General features: G+C 31.3%; 1 protein-coding gene across 1 annotated transcript in view; it reads left to right on the forward strand.

Moving 5' to 3' along the window:
* The first annotated feature begins 6,416 nt into the window (after positions 1-6,416).
* The window catches only part of LOC142327350 (DNA repair protein XRCC3-like), an 84,634-nt gene continuing 70,166 nt past the window's right edge, over positions 6,417-20,884 (forward strand). Inside the window, exon 1 of the transcript XR_012756963.1 lies at positions 6,417-7,028. The gene's annotated coding sequence lies outside the window, so the exon portion shown is untranslated. The remainder of the gene's footprint in view (positions 7,029-20,884) is intronic.

A 20,884-nucleotide genomic window follows, 5' to 3' on the forward strand; every position in this document is an offset into this window, starting at 1 on the left:
TTAAGAAATAACTGTGTGTGTGTGTGTGTGTGTGTGTGTGTGTGTGTGTGTGTGTGTGTGTGTGCGTGTGTGCGTGTGTCTCTATCTCACTGCGCGCGCGGGTGTGTTACATGATAATTAGATGTACAGTTAAACCTGAAAAATATTCGACATAATATTGATATTGATATTTTTATTTGATGATGTATTTTAACAGTTTGTTAGTTATAAAGTTTAAGTTTGTGCAAATATCTTTTTAATAGCATTTTCCATTATCCATCATAATCACTTTCTCCGTTACTTTTACTATAGTTTTATCGGTGCTTTCTTGATGAGTATTTAAAATCATAATCCGTACATAGTTATTCCTAAAACAATATTACCCTAAAATATGTAATTGGTTTTTAACTGCAAGATAAAAATTATTAAAAAACCAGACTACTCCTGATTGTACACATCTACCTAGAATAAACAACAAAAAATAGTCGAGCGAGTTTTTGTTTATTTTATCGGCATTTTTTTCAGATACATTAGTATAGTCAGCGATATGAAATTTAATATTACTTTTATGCGTTATCTTGTACTCGGGAGTTACCACCTCATACAGCCTACACAGGCACCGGACTACATCAAATATAGAAATAATATTAAATTCCACATCGCTAACTTACTATATCATGAAAAAAAGCTTGTAAGAAAAGAAAGAAAAACAAATATTTTTAAAAAAATTTTAATTATGTAGTAAAGAATTTCTTCATTTGCGCGCGGGGATGTGCGTGCGTGCGAACTCTTGCATTACTGATAAAGACATATACACATATAGTTTTATCCAGCTGTAACATTAGATTTTATTAAATAATAGAAAGCTTCATCAACAACCCCTTGTAAATAAATTTGTACCTTCAAAACTAGATTGAACTAACATACAATCTAGTTTTGAAGGTACAAATTTATTTACTGTAATACATAATTTGTGCTAGATTTTAAAAAATTCAGATTATAATAAAAGCGAAGTGTTTAAAAAAAAATTAAATATAAATAAAATAAATGTAATAATTAAATTTTTTATAATAATAAATGCTTTAATAGAAAAACAATACTTCGATTGTCAATGATAAAAAATAAAACAATAATTTATAAAATTGTATCGTTAATACGCTGTCAGAGGTAATTATTTTTTTGTTTAATTTTATTGGGATAACGCATAAGTAAAAACAACTTGTCACTCTGACGACTGCGCAGACGGTGCGGGGAGAGGGGGGAGATGAAACAAATGCAGCAGGTGGCTAACTTCACTCTGATTGGCTACCCTCGGACAGTACTGGTCACGCGATGGTACAACAATTCAAATTCAACCGTAAATGTGCGTACGTGTGTGTGTATTGCGGTCGAATAACAAAGTTAATATCCCTAATATATTTCTTATATAGACGTTCGATATAAATTAAATTAAATCAAGATTTGTCGATCAGTTTATATCTCTATTATTACATTTTATTTAAAATAATAATTAATCTCCCTTAATTTTAATAATTTTTTTAAAAATATTACGATTAAATTTATCAGTTTTGTAAAGTAATTTACAAAAAAAAAGATTCTAATATTACATAATAACAGATAAAAATTTTCCAGTTTTATTTACAATTCGACCTCGTAATCTTTATTAATGCTATTCCTAACACATATTAATACCTAATACATTTTTATATTTATTTATTTGTATGGGCAATAGACCCACATTCAGTTCGTCACTTACTTTTATTTCAAATTTTAATAAAGCGTATAAAAAAGCCAATTCTGACCGAAATTTGAACATAGAACTTTCTGTCTACCTGTACTACCTACAATTCTGGTGTCTTTTGCCAATGTTTTACATTACTATTATTTTTGTTTTTACTTTTTATTCTCGTAAATAGAAGTTTAAAATTATAATTTATCACCGATAAATTTCAAGCATTTTAAAATACGAAATTTAATATTCCAGAAACGAATAAAAGTGAAATACAAAATACCGTAAGAATTTGGTACGAAATTATATACTTATTTAGAGAATACGATTATCAAAATAAGAGTCGCTCTTGGAAAGTAATAAAACATCACAATCACTATCATCACCCCGTCTCTTAAACCTCACTCTGTCCCAGACAGCGCGAAAATTCTCTAACATTCTCTCTCTCTCTCTCATTCTCTCTGTGGGTGCATGTGAGCGCGTTTTTACACATTAACCGTACTTTGCTTAACCCACGAGTACGGTACGTTTAGATTGTGCAAAAATTCTTTTTTCTATTTTATTTGGTTAATTATTTATCGGCCGATTAACCTAAAATTTATAAACAAGCGTGTAACTTTTGTTTATTTTTGGGGGATACTATGTAGCCGGTGTTAAATAGAAAATGCAGTACGTGATAAGAAAACAAAAATAATAACACTTATTTTAAGCTATATTAAAATAATATTAATATAAAGAAACTTACCTCGATTAATAATGAAGGTCATTAAACACCAAAACAAAATAAACAACGTATAAGAAATAGTTAAACAAGAATGACCGCAGACACGAGGATCCAAATTGAACTGCATATCACAGGCCATCTGTAATGTCGCTAGATTCCATAAGCTTTCGTTCTCTGCCACGCACGTTATTTCTCTGTCGCTTCAAACAACGTCCGAACAAATCTGCAAAATAAATTATGAAAATTGGCGCCCCAACTAAAATGTATTACCTACACTGTACTGTTTCTCCTCTCATAATAACAACCGACAGTATAGCATTAATGTTTTACAGATTTGAAAACTTTAAATTTTACAAAATAATAACTGTAATAAATAACTGTAATAATAATAATACTAAAATAATAACCAAATTTTCGCTTAAACCTATGTATACAAAGTTAACAAAGGAACGTAACCAACGTTAAACTGTAATGTTAAGGTTTTCAGTTATTTCCTTTTATTCGAACCCGGGACCTCCGGATAAAAGGCCCCGCAATTAGTCGAAAAATGTTTGAGATATGGATGTCCGAATAATCGACGTTTTAACAAACATTAATCTCAGATTATATTTAATTTGAATCACAATTTTGTAACAAGAAAATCTCTGATAATTCGAGTACTTAAACAAGCAATAGTTTATGTAAATTTTACGGATAAATAAAATATGTAAGTCCGGTTAACCAAGAGTCGGATGTATAAAATCAGTGATTATTTTACTAATTGTATTATAACAACATAAAAAAAATTAAAATAAACAAAAAAGTTATCAAGTATGATTTTTAAGTTTTTAACACATACATAAACGATAAATATCAAAGTTCATTGACCTTGTTGTCAAACAAAGAATTTAACACGATTTATTTTATTTATTTTTTTATTTTTTTAATATATAAATATAAATAATAGTAAAATAATAATATGATTTATTATTAAATTTAAAAAAAAATAAATAATAAAAATTTTACGAAAAATATTAAAAATTATTTTTTTCATTCATCTTCCTTACTGGTTAGCTTGGAAGATATTCTATGTAAAAGTGTTGAATAACTCAAACGCAGTGATTTACCTGATGCCGATCTTGGTGGCCAAAGGGCCGGGGGGGGAAGGAAAAGACAGGTAAATTGGCAACATAGCAGCACCTGTTGTAGTCACAATGTTAGAGCTGTGTTAATATAATACCACTCCGTATTAAGAATAGTATTAGAAGAGAAGAGAAGTAAGAGAGAGTGAGAGACCCTCTGTCTCGCTTCCTCTCCATCACTGATCCCCCTACCAACCCCTCTCTCAATTTCTCTCCATCGCCCTCGCACCCTCTCCCACCAAATCTCTCTCACACTACCCGCTCTGTCTCTCACTCGACCACTCTCCCCCTCCGACAATCTCTCTCGCTGTATGCGGTGGGCTACTTAAACATGTTTGTATTTTTTCAATTTTCTCACTCAAAGTGCATTTTTACAAAAACTTTGTAATAAAAAAAATTGACCGTTAAGGTTTTTGCCGACGAGAAGAAAAGTTACAACGTCGTTTGTAGTAATAAAAAATTACGCGTATAGAATTTTATTTCGAAAATACGAGTACACCGTTAAATTATGTTACTTCAATTGTTTTTAAATTTCAGCGCTCCTTTGATCAGCTAAACAAACATAGTTTTTTTGTAATTTATTTATTTCGCGTCGTTTATTATTGTACGTAATGAATTAGATGAATTGTAACCTATAAGGAATGCCGAAATCAAACCCAGGATTTTCGGTATATCAGTCGGTTAATTTACCAACCGATCGATCTGAGGGTCATTAAAACTTTCTTACAAATAGTTTTCCTCTAAAAGAATGATCGACTATACATTTTCAACAATTTTGTGATTTTTTTTTTTTAATTTAGCTTAAAAAATATAAATTAAACACGGGAAATGTTAAATATAAAAATCTGTAATGAACTATTTGTTGTATATATCTCGTTGTACTGTTTACGAATAATTTCTGCTTTAAATATTATGTACGCATAATTATTAAGATGATACACGATTATACCGGGAGTCGAACTCATATTATAAAATATTGGTTGCCTTCTACAAACTCACTACCTATGTTTTTTTTCCTTTCTTACTTATATTATTAAATATATATAAGTTAAATAAAAACTACGCCGATAAATTTCTAAAAATATTTTTACAAATTTATTAAAACCATTATTTGTTACTTTCTTTCCTATCAAAAAATATTTTTTTTCAAATTTTTGTGTTATTCCCGAGACATTCATTTATGAATATTTAACGACATTAATTGAGATCGGTGAATAAACGGTAAGCTATTTAGGTGTCGAACCCAGGACTCCAGTAAATATATTCTTAAATATATTATTATATATTATTCTTATATATTATTTATTATATATTTATTTATATTTATTATATATTATTCTTAAATATATTCTCCGGTATATTCTTTATAACAATACAGATGCGAATTATTTTCTTAGCTTCATTCTCGTTACCCGACTTAAAACATAATATATTTAACACGAAATACATCTAATATATCACTCACGAAATACTCTTACAAACATATAACTTGTTTATTTTTTCGATACTGTTTAGCCGCTATTAAGAGATAAATAAACAAATTTATTATTATTAAATTTATTTTGTAAAAATAGACGAGAGTAAATTGGGTTCTAACATTTTTAATCTAATAAATAATTTGAATAACACATACACAGAATAAAACAACTGCCAATAATAATTGGCCAATAATATTAAAAAAATAAATACAACTCACCTTAATCAGTAATAAGAAATATCTCAGTAAAAAGATGTAAATTGGATGACGTCAATGTTAACTGGAAGCATTACGTATTCAGTCGGCTATCTACCGATAATTCCCGCCAATAACTAACCACAAAACAAAGCAACTCGGTGAATTTCTTTAGTTAGACTCATCTTCCCCCCACTACGGAATCGACGTCATCGAAAACATACGCTAGTTTAACAACAAAAATATAATGAAAAAAATATTATATCTAAAATTTGATCTAACATTAGACCATCCATTACATGTCGTCTAATATTAAATTGTTTTTAAAATTGACTATCGGTCTTGCCCAACTTATAATTAGATAAAATATTAAAGAGAATAAATTTTCGCTTAAAACTATAAATGGACATATTACAACAACAGCCAACCGTACACAAAGGGGTTATAACGAGATTTTTACTTATTATTTAAATACGTATAATCAGTTTATATACGTAATCAAGCTCAATATATATAGTACATCCGGGCGATGATAACGTTCAACCGTTTTTCGCCCTCAAAAAAAAAAAATATATATATATACTACATGTAAATACGGACCCCCACGCGCGCGCACGTACAATTTTGTTATTAAGTGTTAGTATATTTTTTTAAATATCAATCAGGAATTAAAAAAAATTGTATTATTAATCTTTTCTTTTTTAGATGTAACATGACCTACATGCTATTAGAGAAAAGGTAGCGCTAGCTACCTTACCTGCTAGACTAAAAGTTCCAGATTCGATCGATATCTGGAACTGCAGTTTTTTTTGAGAAGATGAACAAACGATTTGCTTCTTTTTGAGAAGACGAACAGTCATCTTCTCAAAAAGAAAAATAACAGAACCGCATCTTTTAAATTATAGAAACTTTTAAATAATAGATCACAGATGGCAGTTAACAGGTTGGAAAGCAACATAGTTAAATAAACCCGATTACTTTTTTATAGACAAAATTTCTTTTTCTCAGAAAACCATTGAAATTCAGTTAAGATAATGCGATTCTAATTGAAAATAAGAATTAAAGCAAACCAAATCGAATGTCTGTTAGAAATCAATCCTTTTGTTTTTTTTGTGAAAAAATTATTAATTACATTTAAAAAATACATTTTTAAATATATTATATTAAAAAAAGTTTTAAAATATTTTAATATAAAAACATTAATTAGAAAATTAAAATTAATTATGCAGATTAATAAGAAAATAATAGTAAAAAAAACCTAACAGAATAAAATAAAAAGATGGGTTCTGAACTACGGATAGAGCGGAGAAAAAAATTTACTAACTGCGGTAACTTGTACGTGTTGGTGTATGTAAAAGGGAGTGTACAGATAGAATTGATCAGGAAGCGTAATTGCTGTGACTGTATCCGACTATTTCGTCCTTCAACTTGGTTCGGCTACAATTAGTCAAAACAACTGCGTGTGTCAAAATATTTGTTACGTCATGAAAAATTATATTTGTTTATATTATTTATTAGCTGCTTCCATTATATACAGCGATGTAGTAAAAATAAAGAAAACTTAGATTGTAATATTATCTAATATTTTCTTTCTGATAACTTATTAATCTAATATAAGTAGTATTAACGTACGATTAACGTTGTCATGTACAATAAATGATATTTATTTCTTTCCGATCTAATGGTGTTTTTAAAACCGTATCAAATTTTGTTTACTTATACGTTATTTGTTTTCAGTATATATAGTAGTGTTTTACACGAATATAAACGACCATTTAGAGAAGAATTCTACATGTAAATTAGGTAAGTTCTTTCAATAAAATATTTTGTAATAAGCAAAATAGTACACAAATAATGTGATTAATTACAAAAGGTTAACTCATTAGCAGGAATTATGGGAATTTAATGAACGTTTCATCATTTGCAAATTTTGTTTGGCAAAAATGATTATTTTTAGCTTAGCGAAATATATTTTTATTCTTGTTATTTTAATTTAAATTAAATAAAATTTATATACGTAGATTACTTTATAAAAATAATTTGCTTTCAAGTAAGTACCGTTACACTAGAAAAGGGGTTGCTCATTTTTTTGTATACTAAATTTATTTTTATTTAAATGTGCTCTAATAATTGCTATTTATTATTTCGGATATCAATATTTTATTGAAGTTCTGTTTTTTGTTTTAAAAAATTTACGTTTCTGTTAACAAATTGTTTTACCTGTGTCTGCATTTGGTGATTAATAATTTAGCTATCTATTTTAGGAAGGTAAATTTCCTTTTATTGTCACCGTGAAATACTTTACAAATATTTTCACACTTTTCTTGAAATTTATATTGATGTGTTCTGCAGATCGAAACGGTCGGTTTTTACGTTAGACGGTCAGATTTATTATTAATTTTTTTATTCGACAAAATTTAGCCAAAATTTTTGTTCTGACTTTTTTTTCACCGTGATAACTTACAAATTGTACAACATAATAAATGAAAACGACTTTTAAAATTCGCCTGTATGTGTTAGCTAAAAAACATAGCTAACTGTACATAAACGGGTAATTATGAGGCTTTCAATTATTTAATTTTACCTAATATTCAATTTATTATATATAATTACAACCGCCCACGTACACATAATGATTGCACGTATACAAAAGCACATTCGCGTGCTTGCTTTTATACTTTTTTTTTGGTAAATATAATTAACAATAAAAAATGTAATGTTGCCGCTTCAGTGCCACAGAAAACGTGCTTTGCTTACTAAATCTTAAACCAAAGTCTTGGGTTCGATTTCAGATTAGTATCTGAAAAATTCCTCCACAACTAAACTGAACCGCAAATTATTATAGATTATAAAAAAGATTAACAAGTGGTATGTAAGGGGGTAATGATATGATTACACTAATTATAAATTTATCTAACTTAGCCGATTACAACGTTTACTGTAAGCAAATCTACAATACAAATACGCACGCGCCCAAACACACACACACAGTGAGAGAGAGATGAGATCTATTTATTTATTAATAATACTAAGATTAAGTAATGTGTGAACTAATCTACCTTCGTTTAGACATTTTAAGTTAAACTTTTTTCTTATATACCAATTAGCTGTCATATAGCACAACAAATTTAATTTTTTTTTTAAACATAATTGTACGAAGTAAAGTAAGTATTGTGATCGCGAAAAATTTCGTTTTTCAGATTTCAACGGAAATATCCATCTTGACCGTTCCTGAATCCATTTTGAATAGTTTCGGCATGACATCTTTACGTACGTATATATCTCTCATAACTTAATAACGATTAGCCGTAGCATGTTGAAATTTTGGATTTAAGACTGTTATAACATCTAGTTTTGCACCTCCCTTTTGATTGCAATCGACCGGGCTAAAAGAGTCCAAAACAGCCCAAAATCCAAAAAAAATTGGATCCTGGACTTTTTCTTAATCGCAATAATAAATCATCATTGAGAGTTTTTCAACGATATAAGTGATAATTATTTTCATCGGTTCCAGAGTTATAGCCAAATAAAATTTTAATTAATGAATTATTTGGATCTTACAAGAGGAAGGCACCTAGGTTCGAATCAGACTTCATCTCTCTTTTTTTTAACTTAAATATATTGATTTATTAATAATTATTAACATCTGTTTAAAAAAAAATTACAATAAATTATAATTCAATAACAATAAAAAAACATTTTTTAAATGAAAAAATATCAGAAGTTAATGAAATAAAATTGTATGTACTTTTCATTTAAAAAAAAAAATGCGTATATGTAATTTAATAGGCGTAAAAATGAAGACAGTGATGTCCTCATCAGATTTTTTTTAGCCTCTGAGACCAACATTAGGTATTGCTTCAGAGGATAGAATAAAATGATACAAATTTGAATTTTGTAGACTGTGAAAATGCCATGCCTGACCGGGATTCGAACCCGGGACCTTCGTAGGAAAGACCGAGACGCTACCGCTCGGCTAAAATGTTAGTGTTCATTAACTGGCATGCAACTAAATATTATCGTGTCTCATTTTAATTTTTTTTTTTTTTTTTTTTAAATTGTTCTATCTTTCGCGTTAGAAAAACAAATACTCAATTAACCCATTTAAATTAATTAAAAAATTTGCTTTATTTTTGTCTTAATATACACAAGTTAGGTTACCGAATTTTCTTTTCTTTCTGTTTGAAAGGACAGACCGTGATGAGAAAAATAACGATCACACGCGCACACACACACACACACACACACACACACACACACACACTCAGACAGATTTGAAAAAAGTATATGTCGTGTAATTGCTTTATGTGCATTATTTGCCTGCTAGCTGTTGTAATCGGCTCGTTTAATGTCTTTCGTTTAATGTAAATTCTTTCTCGCTCATTATCTCTTTCTTTCTATCCGATTCGTACCGCAATAGTCATCTGATTTATTGCACGCGTCAAAACATCCTGTTACGTCGATGAAAATGCATTTGTTTATAACTTTATTTTTAGCACTTACAATAAAATATATATTTTTAATGCTTTTTATAAAATAAAAAATAATCTGTTATACTCTGCGATCGTCTATTTAAACCCGTATCAAAGGATGTCGTATTTGTTTAAGCGATTATTTTTAGTTAATTTGTCTCGTGTTTTACAAGTATTTTTACTTCAATACAAAAACAAAATAGAAAATTATTTTTTTTGCACAAACTGTAAGAAATTTGAATAATAATATTTAATATTAAGAAAAATATAGTACGCGATTAAATAATGCGATGGAGGGTATAATATAGTGGGTTAATATAGCGTTTATCAATCTTTCAGTATTTGCGACCCGATTTTCAATCATAATTTTCATCGCGCCCACTAACACACCCAACGCACACAGAGAGCAGACTGGCGACAGCTGGTAACGGCATCGCACACAGGTCAGAATTGTAATAATAAACAAGCTTGGGTTATGTTGTTTATAACACCATTCACTGATTTGTTGACAAAACCTAGTCCGTTTAATGCGAAATCGGAAAAACCGTTGTTTTTTTTCGAACAACGTTGTGTCTGCGACCTTGACTAAAAACTGAACAAACAGCCATCACTAAACATATACCTTATATTCTGTAATATAAATTCATATTTTGATAAATAATTAAACGAGTCAATAATATAAATTAAATTAAAAATTCCAACCGTGTCTAAGATTCACCCGGGACCTCCGGACGAAGCTTCTTACTTAGGAGGTCGGTCGGCAAACGGTTTAGTTGATGTTTGTTGATCTATTAAATAACATTATATTTTATGTTCTTATAAACATTAAAGAATTGCATAAATGTAGGAATGTAGGTTGTTTATAGCGTGTAACGCAACATTGTATTTATCTGGCCGTCTTTTACGTTATTTATTAGAAACATAAATAATCGATTTAATTATAAGTTTTACTGATTATTTTTTTTTTTTTTATCCTTTAATGCTTTATTTTAAAGTAAGTTTATAACAATCATATTAAAAACTGGCCGTTCAGTCGATATAGTTGTTAGCTTCTAAAAAAGCTGGGCTCGGGTTTGATTCTATTATTCCTCGCTCGTTAAACTACACGTGTAGGATATTACGAGGTCGTATTGTAAATAAAACAGGATAAATTTGATCTGTTATAATTTATTGTTAAATTTTTTTTACTTTACAAAACGAATATAGTTTATCGTAATATTTTTAATGTATTTATTAAAATTAAAGGAAATTATTAATATTATTTTAAATAAAATGTAATCGATATAAAATAATGGACTAATCTTGATTTAATTTAATTATATCGAACATCTATATAAGATATAGTGATGCTGTTATTAACTTTGTTACTCGTTTAGAAGTGATGACCGTTACGTTAGCGGTTGTATTTGAATTGTACGATGGCGTGATCAGTACTGTCCGACGGTAGCCAATCAGACGCGAAGGAAGACAGCTGGCCGTTCTGTTGTTCGTGATTAACAGTGGGACAGAGGCGCAGCGGGTCAGTGAGGGGGGTGATTCCCCTCACTGTATCACTCCACCCTGGCATTAGTAACCGACTGACAATTCTTTTCTTTTGGCGCGTCATCAAAAAATCAAACAAAAAAAAAATTATCTCTAAAATTCGTCTTAGTAAAATAGTCCTCTATGAGCTATGACCGATAGAATTTTACAAATTATATTTGTCATCGGCTATTGAACTATTATTTTATTTTATTTATTAGTATAAAAAAAATATTTTATTACATTTATTTATAAACATTTTGTTTTAATCGCAATCTGGATTTTTTTAAATGGATTTTAATAATATATCGCAATCGATGTATTTACAATAAATTAAATAAAACTGTACCTTCAAAACTAGATTAAATTAATATACCGACGGTACACGAGGGGTTGATGATAAAGCTTTTTATTTAATTTAATCAAATCTGATGTTCCGTCTTGATAGAACTACATGTGTACAACATAGGTTCATCAGTAATACAAGAATTCACACGTAAATGCACGCTTGCAAAGGGAAAATAGCTTGTTAATCTGTTACCGGATAATTACAATTTTCGCTTTTTAATTTTTATTAAAATAATAAATAACATTTACTTCTTAGCAAATGTTATACATTCATAAATATAAATGCACGGAAACATCAGAATTTTTAATTTACGAAATAATTTACACGAATCACATTTACCGGTACAAAACGAAGTTCTGATAGTCTATTTTAGTATATTTTTTTTTTTTTACTTTTTCAAGTAATCACAAAACATAGTATTATATTTTAGATAGGGTATACATAAACGTAATGATAAATTACGTTTACGTATACCCTATCATCGTTATCGTTTAGATAACGATGATGAAAGATTAGCGTTTAATAAAATATTTCAAAGCGACACAGTGTGATTTGACCCACTGTAAATGAAATCGGGTTATTATCTAATGAAAATTTATTATCTAATTAGACGGTCCAAACATTTTACATTATGTATAACAGAAATTTTACTATTTTTGACATTTATATTTATATATTTCTTACTAAGAAGTGGATCACGCAAACTTTATCCGTATTTAAAAAAGTTAGTTAGTTTGCACGGCGTGTCGGTAACTTTATGTAAGAATTCAGTTTCCACGAGATGGTTTACAAAGGTTTATTCTGTTTTGTGTTGTCTTTGTTTGTCGAACATGTCCAACTTGCTTGATACAGTGAAATGTAGAACAGACTACAATTTAATTGTATACTCAAATTTGTGACGGCGTATATTTAAGTAGGTTTTCAAACAGTGAGAGTTATTTTCTATAGTAATATCTGTAATATCACTAAGCAAACTTTCAAAGTTCTGAAAAAAAAGTTGTTTTTTGTAAGTATACTTCTGTAAACTACGTTTGGAAAAATTCATTCTTCGATAAACGGTAAAATTAATATTTTTTCACGTTTCAGGGCCGGCCCTTGGCGGTAGGCAAGGTAGGCGATGCCTACGGCGGCAAAATATAGTAGCGACAAAGCCGCCTGAATTAGATCGCAAAAAAAAAAACTACCCCCAAAAATATATTTCGATTACTTCTATGTAGAAAATAATATTATTTACTATTTATTAGTAGTTTTGTTTATTTTTTTAAAAGTATATTTAAATCATCTCTGAACATAGTAAGTACTTGTTTTAGTTGTTAACTCGTTAAAAATGTAATTTTTTTTTCAATAAAACAATTTTCCGTAAATCTGTATTAGTATTATTGTCTTAATTCAATTATATGTCATTTTTCTGGTTAACATAGTTGTTTTATAATTCTGTTTTTTTTTTTTTTTAATTTTAAACTTTTTTTGAAGCTTGGCGGTGGCGGGATTTTTGGGGTTTGCCTACGGCGGCAAAAACGCTAGGGTTAGCCTTGCGTGATATCTGTTTTAATTTGACGCGTTAACTTTATTCTCATATAAAATGCAAGAATAATAATTAAAAATTAATCGAGATAAAAGCTAATTAATAAATAACAAAAGAAAATTTATATTTCAAAAAGTCGATATTTTAACGCGCCAACAGGAATCGTTTACACAGCTTCTGAGGTCGTTATCGCAAGATCTGACTGACGAACACTGTTAAAAAATTTAGTTTTTTAACAGTGTTTAACAGAACACTAAAGATCTGCGTCGGTTTTGAATACAAGTACAGTCACTGAAATCAAAGACCGATTACTCGCCTCGCCAAATAAATCGATCAGACGTGTCTGCTGAAATAAATTTGTCTAAAACGACTGTTCATCGGGCGACCAAACGATTACAATTACGACCTTATCGCATTCAAACGGTTCATCGACTTCTTGAGCCCTGCAAATAAAAACGGCTACAATATTGTCAACGGTTCCGTCGATTTCTGCGCGAGGGAATTAACGTTACGGATTCGTTATTTTTCACAGATGAAGCACGGTTTCATTTGGACGGCTACGTAAACAGCCAAAACAGTAGAATTTGAAGTGCTGAAAATCCCCACGTTTATCACGAAAAACAGTTACACCCGCAGAAGTCGGGCGTGTGGTCCGCGATATCGCGGAAGAAAATAATCTGTCCTATTTTTTTCGAGTACACCATTAATGCAGAACGATATCAGGATATTTTATTTCGGTTCATCGCACTCTCGGAAGAGGAAGACAGACACTGCCGGTTACAACATGACGGTGCGACATCGCACTACGCAGGTTCAACTTCTGATTTCGTCGAGGAATTTTTCGGTTATCGGTCGAGGCTTGTGGCCACCAAGATCTCCAGATTTGACTGCGGCGGATTTTTTTCTACGGGGTTACCTCAAAGAAAAAGCCTACGGCAACAAACCACGAACACTTGAACGATTGAAAGTCAATATTGAACAAGCCGTATTAAATATCCGGCCACAAACTTTGAAAAAAGTTGCAGGAAACGCTGTAAAAAGAATTGAAGCTTGTATTCAAGAAGATGGCGGCCACTTCCAACATTTACTCTAAATGTAAGGTAATGGATGGAAATAATAAAAATTACATTTACGTTTACACATGCCTTTTTATTATTTCAATACCTACCAATATAAGGTCGGGTTGCGTTTTATATGGGACATCCTGTATTTAACATTAACAGTGTTAAGATTTAATAAAAGTTAAATTTTTTTCGTGTTTAATTTTTCTTCTGGTACTATTTAGTTTCTAATTACCTACGAGTGTACTAGGTCCTTCGAACTTGGCCCAAATAAAATTAATTTTTGTAAAAGGTTTTTCGAGTATTTTCTTTTTGAAATAAAATATTATATTGGATTTTTCTACCGAACAAAAATATCGTGTTTGGCCTAATTTTACCGTTACTTCTGGTACAATAAAAATAACGACTGTTTTAAAGCATATTGGAACAATAGCAAACTACTGGAAGCGCTGTCAATTAGGCTAAAGTTCTATAATGGAACTGGGAAATCTTAAAAATATATACTTCTCTCGGTTACTAAAATAAAAGTTATATATATATGTAATGCTATACTGGTATTTGAAATTTTTCATCCCGTTTTACTGGAGTGTTTGTTAACTGTGTATATAGATTTCTTCTTATGTCATTTTCATAAGTCAATTGTACCTTGTACATCTTAAATAAAAACTCAATAATAAAATAAATTTTATAACGACATAAAATTAAGAGAGTAACTGTTAAATTATCATTTTAATAACGTGCAGTTAAAATTTGTGTTTTTATGTTTTTTTGCAGGTCATCAGTTTAATTCATTTCTTTCTAATCTTACATCCTACATCCCAATTATGTGTTTCATATGTTCTAATTTTTCGGCTTCTGATTTTATTCTCTAATTTCTTCCAGAACGCTGAATTTTGTAATCCACGGCCAAACACCTTGTCCTTCAAAAATTCTACCGTAGATTTCTCCATTTTCCAATTTTCCCTAAAATCTCTTCATTTTATACCGCCTAATTTTCTTCTAATTTCTTACGTCATATCCTGAAAGCCTCTGTTTGTTTTCCTTACGTCAATATATCACTGCCATAAAGCGTTACACTTGCAAAAACGTTAAGAATTGTATTTTATTCCTTAATTAAATACTGATATCAAGAAATTTATTTTTTGCACAAAAAGTCTCAAAATAAAAGCGATTAAATTAAACATTATTAGTGTGATCTTAAGTATTAGGGGTTGAATTTTCATTTTAGCAGAAACTTTTTATTTAGTAAAATTCGTATACGAACTAAACGGTTTTCACAAAAAAGTCAATTCTAGACGACTATTTCTAATTGTTTTCTAATTGTGAATTAAATGTTTTATAATTTTGTGTAACATTTTTTGAGTAGAATTCTATTAGCTTAATATAGCTTTAATGTAATACGCGATCTCTTTTTGTTCTTCCTAGTTACTAGAGTAATAATGTAACTTATTTCTTGTATTTATATTTGTATAAACGTGTAAATTTAACTAACATAACATATAATGGTAATACATAAAATACCTTTCAAGATAAATTTAAAACGGCTGAATCGATTTTCATTAAGCAATCAAACTAAAATTTCTGTCCTTCGAGAAACAAAGTGCTAATAAAAAGAGATTAGATAATAAAAAGTATTATCGGTTTAAAATATAAATTTTCTGAAAATAGATTTAAAAATGTTTTTGTTTTGTTAAATGTAATCGGAAATATTTTGTGGTGCTTATAAAAATGTATTAATAAGAATAAAATTAAATTCTTCCATCGTCAAGAAAACTTATTAAAAACCTAATTTAAAACATTTTCATTATTATCATCAAAGGTCATTGATATTGGAATCGACTGTCTTTCAAAATATGTATTGACTATTATATTGTTCGCCCGCTGGACCCTCACTCTGCTCATTATTCTCATGTTTGTGAAAATATCGATAAATAACAATTAAAGCCTGTCCAATTTATAAAAACCATCTGTGTATTGCAATTTTTTCAGAACAACAGTTTTGTCAGCATAGAGTGATCGATCGGCAAAACTTAGAGTGATCTCAAGTATGCGGATTTTAGAGTATTCGGCCTTCATTTTACAAATAGTAGTTATAATGGTAACCCGTCCTTCGTAGGATAAAAAGTATTTTGCACGGTTCTTAGCGCTACTCAACAAACACCACAAGGATGTAACCGTACTTCATTCTCAATTTTTATTTTACGATTTAAATTTTTTCGTGTTTTTGAGAACGACTCGTTTTAGATATGACATGCAAAAAGACCGAATCCCGGCTGCCTGGACGGGATCTTGTGTCCTTCCGTGATAGTTTGAGGCGAAAGCACCCTCCGGAGCTGTGATTATGCTTAATTGCGTGTTCGGCTCCGGAGGGGGGGGGGAACTACAGAAGTATAAAAAAAAGGAACATAATTTGGTTGTTAATGTTAACCATTAAACCATTAAAACGGCCTGAAATATTTCGTATCGGAAATAGTCCTAAGTTCTTTCCAGATATAAGTACTACGAGGTGCGACGATAAAGTAATGAGACTGATTTTTCTTTGCAAGATGTGCTAACCCTGCAGCTTGCGTAGGCACACCATCTTTGACCTTGCTCTATAAGCTACTTCTAGTCCAAGCGGCACATTGATGCAACTGCTCAGTCGTGAGTTGTGCTGTAATAAGTGAGAGACACGTGTTTGTGTCTCGTCACAGAAATGAAATCGCAAAATATTGCGCGACGGTATGCCATTTCTTTTTGCGTTAAATCGGGTGAAAACGCGACGACAACTTACAGTAAGCTTCAGAAGGCTTTTGGAGATGAGGTTATGTCAAGGGCTCAAGTTTTTCGGTGGCATAAAATTTTTAGTGAAGGCAGAACGAATGTTGAAGATGAAGTGTGACGGTCGTCCACTGCGGAGTGGACGATCGTCAACCTCACGGATAGATGTCAGCTTGACCAGTGTGCGTGAAATCGTACGATCTGATCGAAGATTATCCGTGAAAATGATCGCAGAAGAACTCAACATCGATCGAGAAACGGTTCGTCTAATATTAACTGAAGATCTCGGTACGAGAAAGATTTGTGCAAAAATGGTCCCCAAAAATCTCACACAACAACAGCGAGAAACACGGAAAAATGTGGCAGCCGATCTGTTAGAGCAAACGGAAATCGATCCAGATTTGTTGAGCCGTGTTATCACCGGTGATGAAGGTTGGTTTTTTCAATACGATCCGGAGACAAAACGCCAAAGTTCGCAACGGTGCTCAAAGGGATCACCCGGACAAAAAAAAACTCGCGTGTCAAAGTCAAAAGTGAAACGCACGCTTGTGTGCTTTTTCGATTCCAAGGGAATTGTTCATAAAGAACGGGTGCCTCCTGGACAAACAGTTAACCGATATTTCTACAAAGAAATTTTAGAAAGACTTCGTAAACGAGTTCTTCGTGTCCGTGCCGATATCGCTTATAAATTGGATTCTGCATCACGATAATGCTCCATCCCATACTGCTCTGTCAGTACAGCAATTTTTAACCTCAAAACAAATTTCAGTACTACCACAGCCACCTTATTCACCAGATATCGCTCCGTGCGACTTTTTTCTATTTCCAAGAGTCAAAATGGCGGTCAAAGGACACTGTTTTCAAACAACACAAGATGTCCAAAAAGCTGTGACGAGGGTCTTGGAGGATATTACAGAAGATGAGTTCCAGAAATGTTACCGTCAATGGCAGAAGCGCTGGAATAAGTGTGTGCAATCAGAGGGGAACTACTTTGAAGGAGACATTACTAAACATGACTAAACCGGTAAGCAACATTTTTTTCACATCAGTCTCTTTACTTTATCGTCGCACCTCGTATATTCACGGAAAGTTTCACGCGTAAAAGAGTAACAGGCTCACAGAAACTTCTAGATTTTAAAATATTAAATAAATGAAATAACGTATAATTACATATATAACATAATGTATGTACGTTTTTACAAATCTTGTTTGAGTTATATTTATTTTAAGATTATTTAGAAAAAAAAAAGGCATTTATTAAAATATTCTGTAAATTGCGTCAGGTTGTAAGGAATACAGCTTACCAAGTTATTCAAGCCAATAAAGTTAAAAATGAACAATAGAATATTTCTCTCTTGTTAACGAAATTAATGCTCAGAATAAAAAGGAAAATTAACATTTACTGCTCTCTTTTCTTTTACAATATTTGCAGAAATCTCAACTTCTTCAGAAAGGATATTTATAAAAATATTGAAAAATTTTACTGAAATCATTAGGAAAACAGTCTCTGAAATCGATAGTAATTTTCAATAATAAATTAAAACATTAGCATATATTTCTGCTGTTTTTAAGTAATAAATATAAAATATAAAAATCTATTATGAAGATGAACACCTATGTATATTATAACATTTGTAATATATTATAATACAGTGTTTGTTTTAAAACGCAACCCAATTTAGATAAAAATAATGTGCTTATTTAATGCAATCTATATATAAAAATGTTAAGTTCGTTTGTGTACGCTTCAAAAACTCAAAATGTTCTGCACCGATTGAGCTCAAATTTTAGCACGATATATAACCCGCATCAAAGATTGTTTTTATCTATTTTTCGCACCGGTCACATACCCGAGATCGCGAGAAAACAGTTTTTTTAACGGTCAGCTGTGTACCAGTGACCGCGCCATCTGCCGGAAGCGAGGGGAACACTCGCCATACTAGCTAACGACAACCACAGTCACATGTGAAACAATACCTGTTCCCAATTACATTGTTTATTAACAAAAAAAAAAAAATGTATCCGCTTGCATCTGATTCAGATTATTATACGATCTGAATTAAATATTCAAACATCGCCTGTAATTTCTCGATCGACACCAGCAGACGAAATAAATGCTTGTCTGAAATATTCAACACTGTGGCGACACGTACGTACATTGCAGTCGACTACGAATATGCGTATCCAGTCGCAGAACGATCCATCAGCTGAGGTATTCTCACGACAGTCACTGGACATTGGAAACGGACAGCTGCCAGTCGATGAGACGTCCAGACGAATATCATTTCCTGATAATTTTTGTAATTTAGTAGCATCGAAAGAAGAAACGATCGAAAAAGTATTTCCCGATATTCAAATTAATCATAGAAATCACGATCGATAGAAATCACAAGGATAGCTCGTTCACCGAGCTATCCTTGCCGTAAAGAATAAAGATGTCTATCGACTTAATAATGTTATTCAATCCGGCATTCAAAGTGAGGAAATTACATATAAGTCGATAGACACCGTTTTGGAAGCAGATGAAGTAGTTAATTATCAAACGTAATTTTTAACCTCACTTGATCTACCAGGGATGCCACCACACATATTAAAATTGAAAATAGGTATGCCGATTATCCTGTTGAGGAATATTAATCGGCCAAAACTCTGCAACGGCACGCGACTTGCGGTTAAGAAATTGACGAATAACGTAATGGAAGCAACGATTTTAACGGGGCCTTTCAAAGGTGAAGATGTCCTCATTCCTCGAATACCCGTGATCCCGACCGATACACCATTTCAATTTAAAAGATTGCAATTCCCAATTTATTGGCATTTGCAATCACAATCGATAAAGCTCAAGGTCAATCTTTAGAATTGTGCGGTTTAGATTTAGATGCGGATCGCTTCTCACATGGGCAACTGTATGTTGGGTGTTCCCGAGTCGGCAAACCAGATAGCCTTTATATCTACGCAGATAGTGGAAAAACAAAAAAAATATTGTATATCCACAAGTATTGCAAAATTAAACTTCTATGAAACGTATGCTTTGTTTTGTTTCTCATTTCTTATCCGTGCAATCAAAATGTGCCACAGCGAAGCATAGCAGGGTACAGTTAGTTAGTTGTAAATATTACAATTATTTGTGCAAAACTATATCGAGATAAATTTTTTTTTTATAACAAATTTTGAAAATGTCCACCATTTTATCGATGCAAGCATTTACTCTTTATTCCGTGCAATCTTTCGAACTGAACATTTCCAGCGACTCGTAATTCCTGAGTAATTTTGGCTTTCGGTTCTTCACTGGGGTGTGAATTGTTGTTCTTGCGTTGCGACTTGTGGCCCCATCTTGTTGAAACCACGGTATCTCTCATTTAATTCTAAATTTGCGATGGGTTACAGTTTCTCGGTAGAGGTCTGCATTAAACGTGTTTTTAAAGAATACGATCCCGATTATTATTCGCCTGGAAATTGCACCCCACACACAATATTCTGCGGGTGTAGATGTCGTGAACGGATGACTTGAGAATCGTTGGAGTTCCAGTAGCAATCGTTCAAAAATACATTATTCAACATTCTAATGTTTTCCCGAACAAACTGAATAAACCACTCACAGAAGTGGAGCCTAGCAGCATAATCGACCGGGTATAATTCATGAATTCGGTACTGATTTAAGTTAAGTTAGCTTTAAAGACGCTATACAGAGATATTCCTTTTTGTCGCTCAAGTTTTCTTAACGATTTGTTAGGAGAATTTAAAAACTTTATCTTAACATCTTCCAGCATTTCGTCATTAAGTACTGAACGTTCCGGCTGTGTCTCTGTTTACAAACAGAATCAGTCCCTCTATATTTCTTTATCGATCGATGGATTGAAGATTTATTCAGTGCTTTCGTACTTGGAAGCTGCAATCGAAAAGTTTCTCGGCACAAAATAAAAGATTTAATTAAATATTCCACAATAAAAATCCTTTCTTCGTTTTTAAAT

Source organism: Lycorma delicatula, chromosome 7 (assembly GCF_047948215.1).
Source record: "Lycorma delicatula isolate Av1 chromosome 7, ASM4794821v1, whole genome shotgun sequence".
Taxonomy (NCBI): Eukaryota; Metazoa; Arthropoda; class Insecta; order Hemiptera; family Fulgoridae; genus Lycorma; species Lycorma delicatula.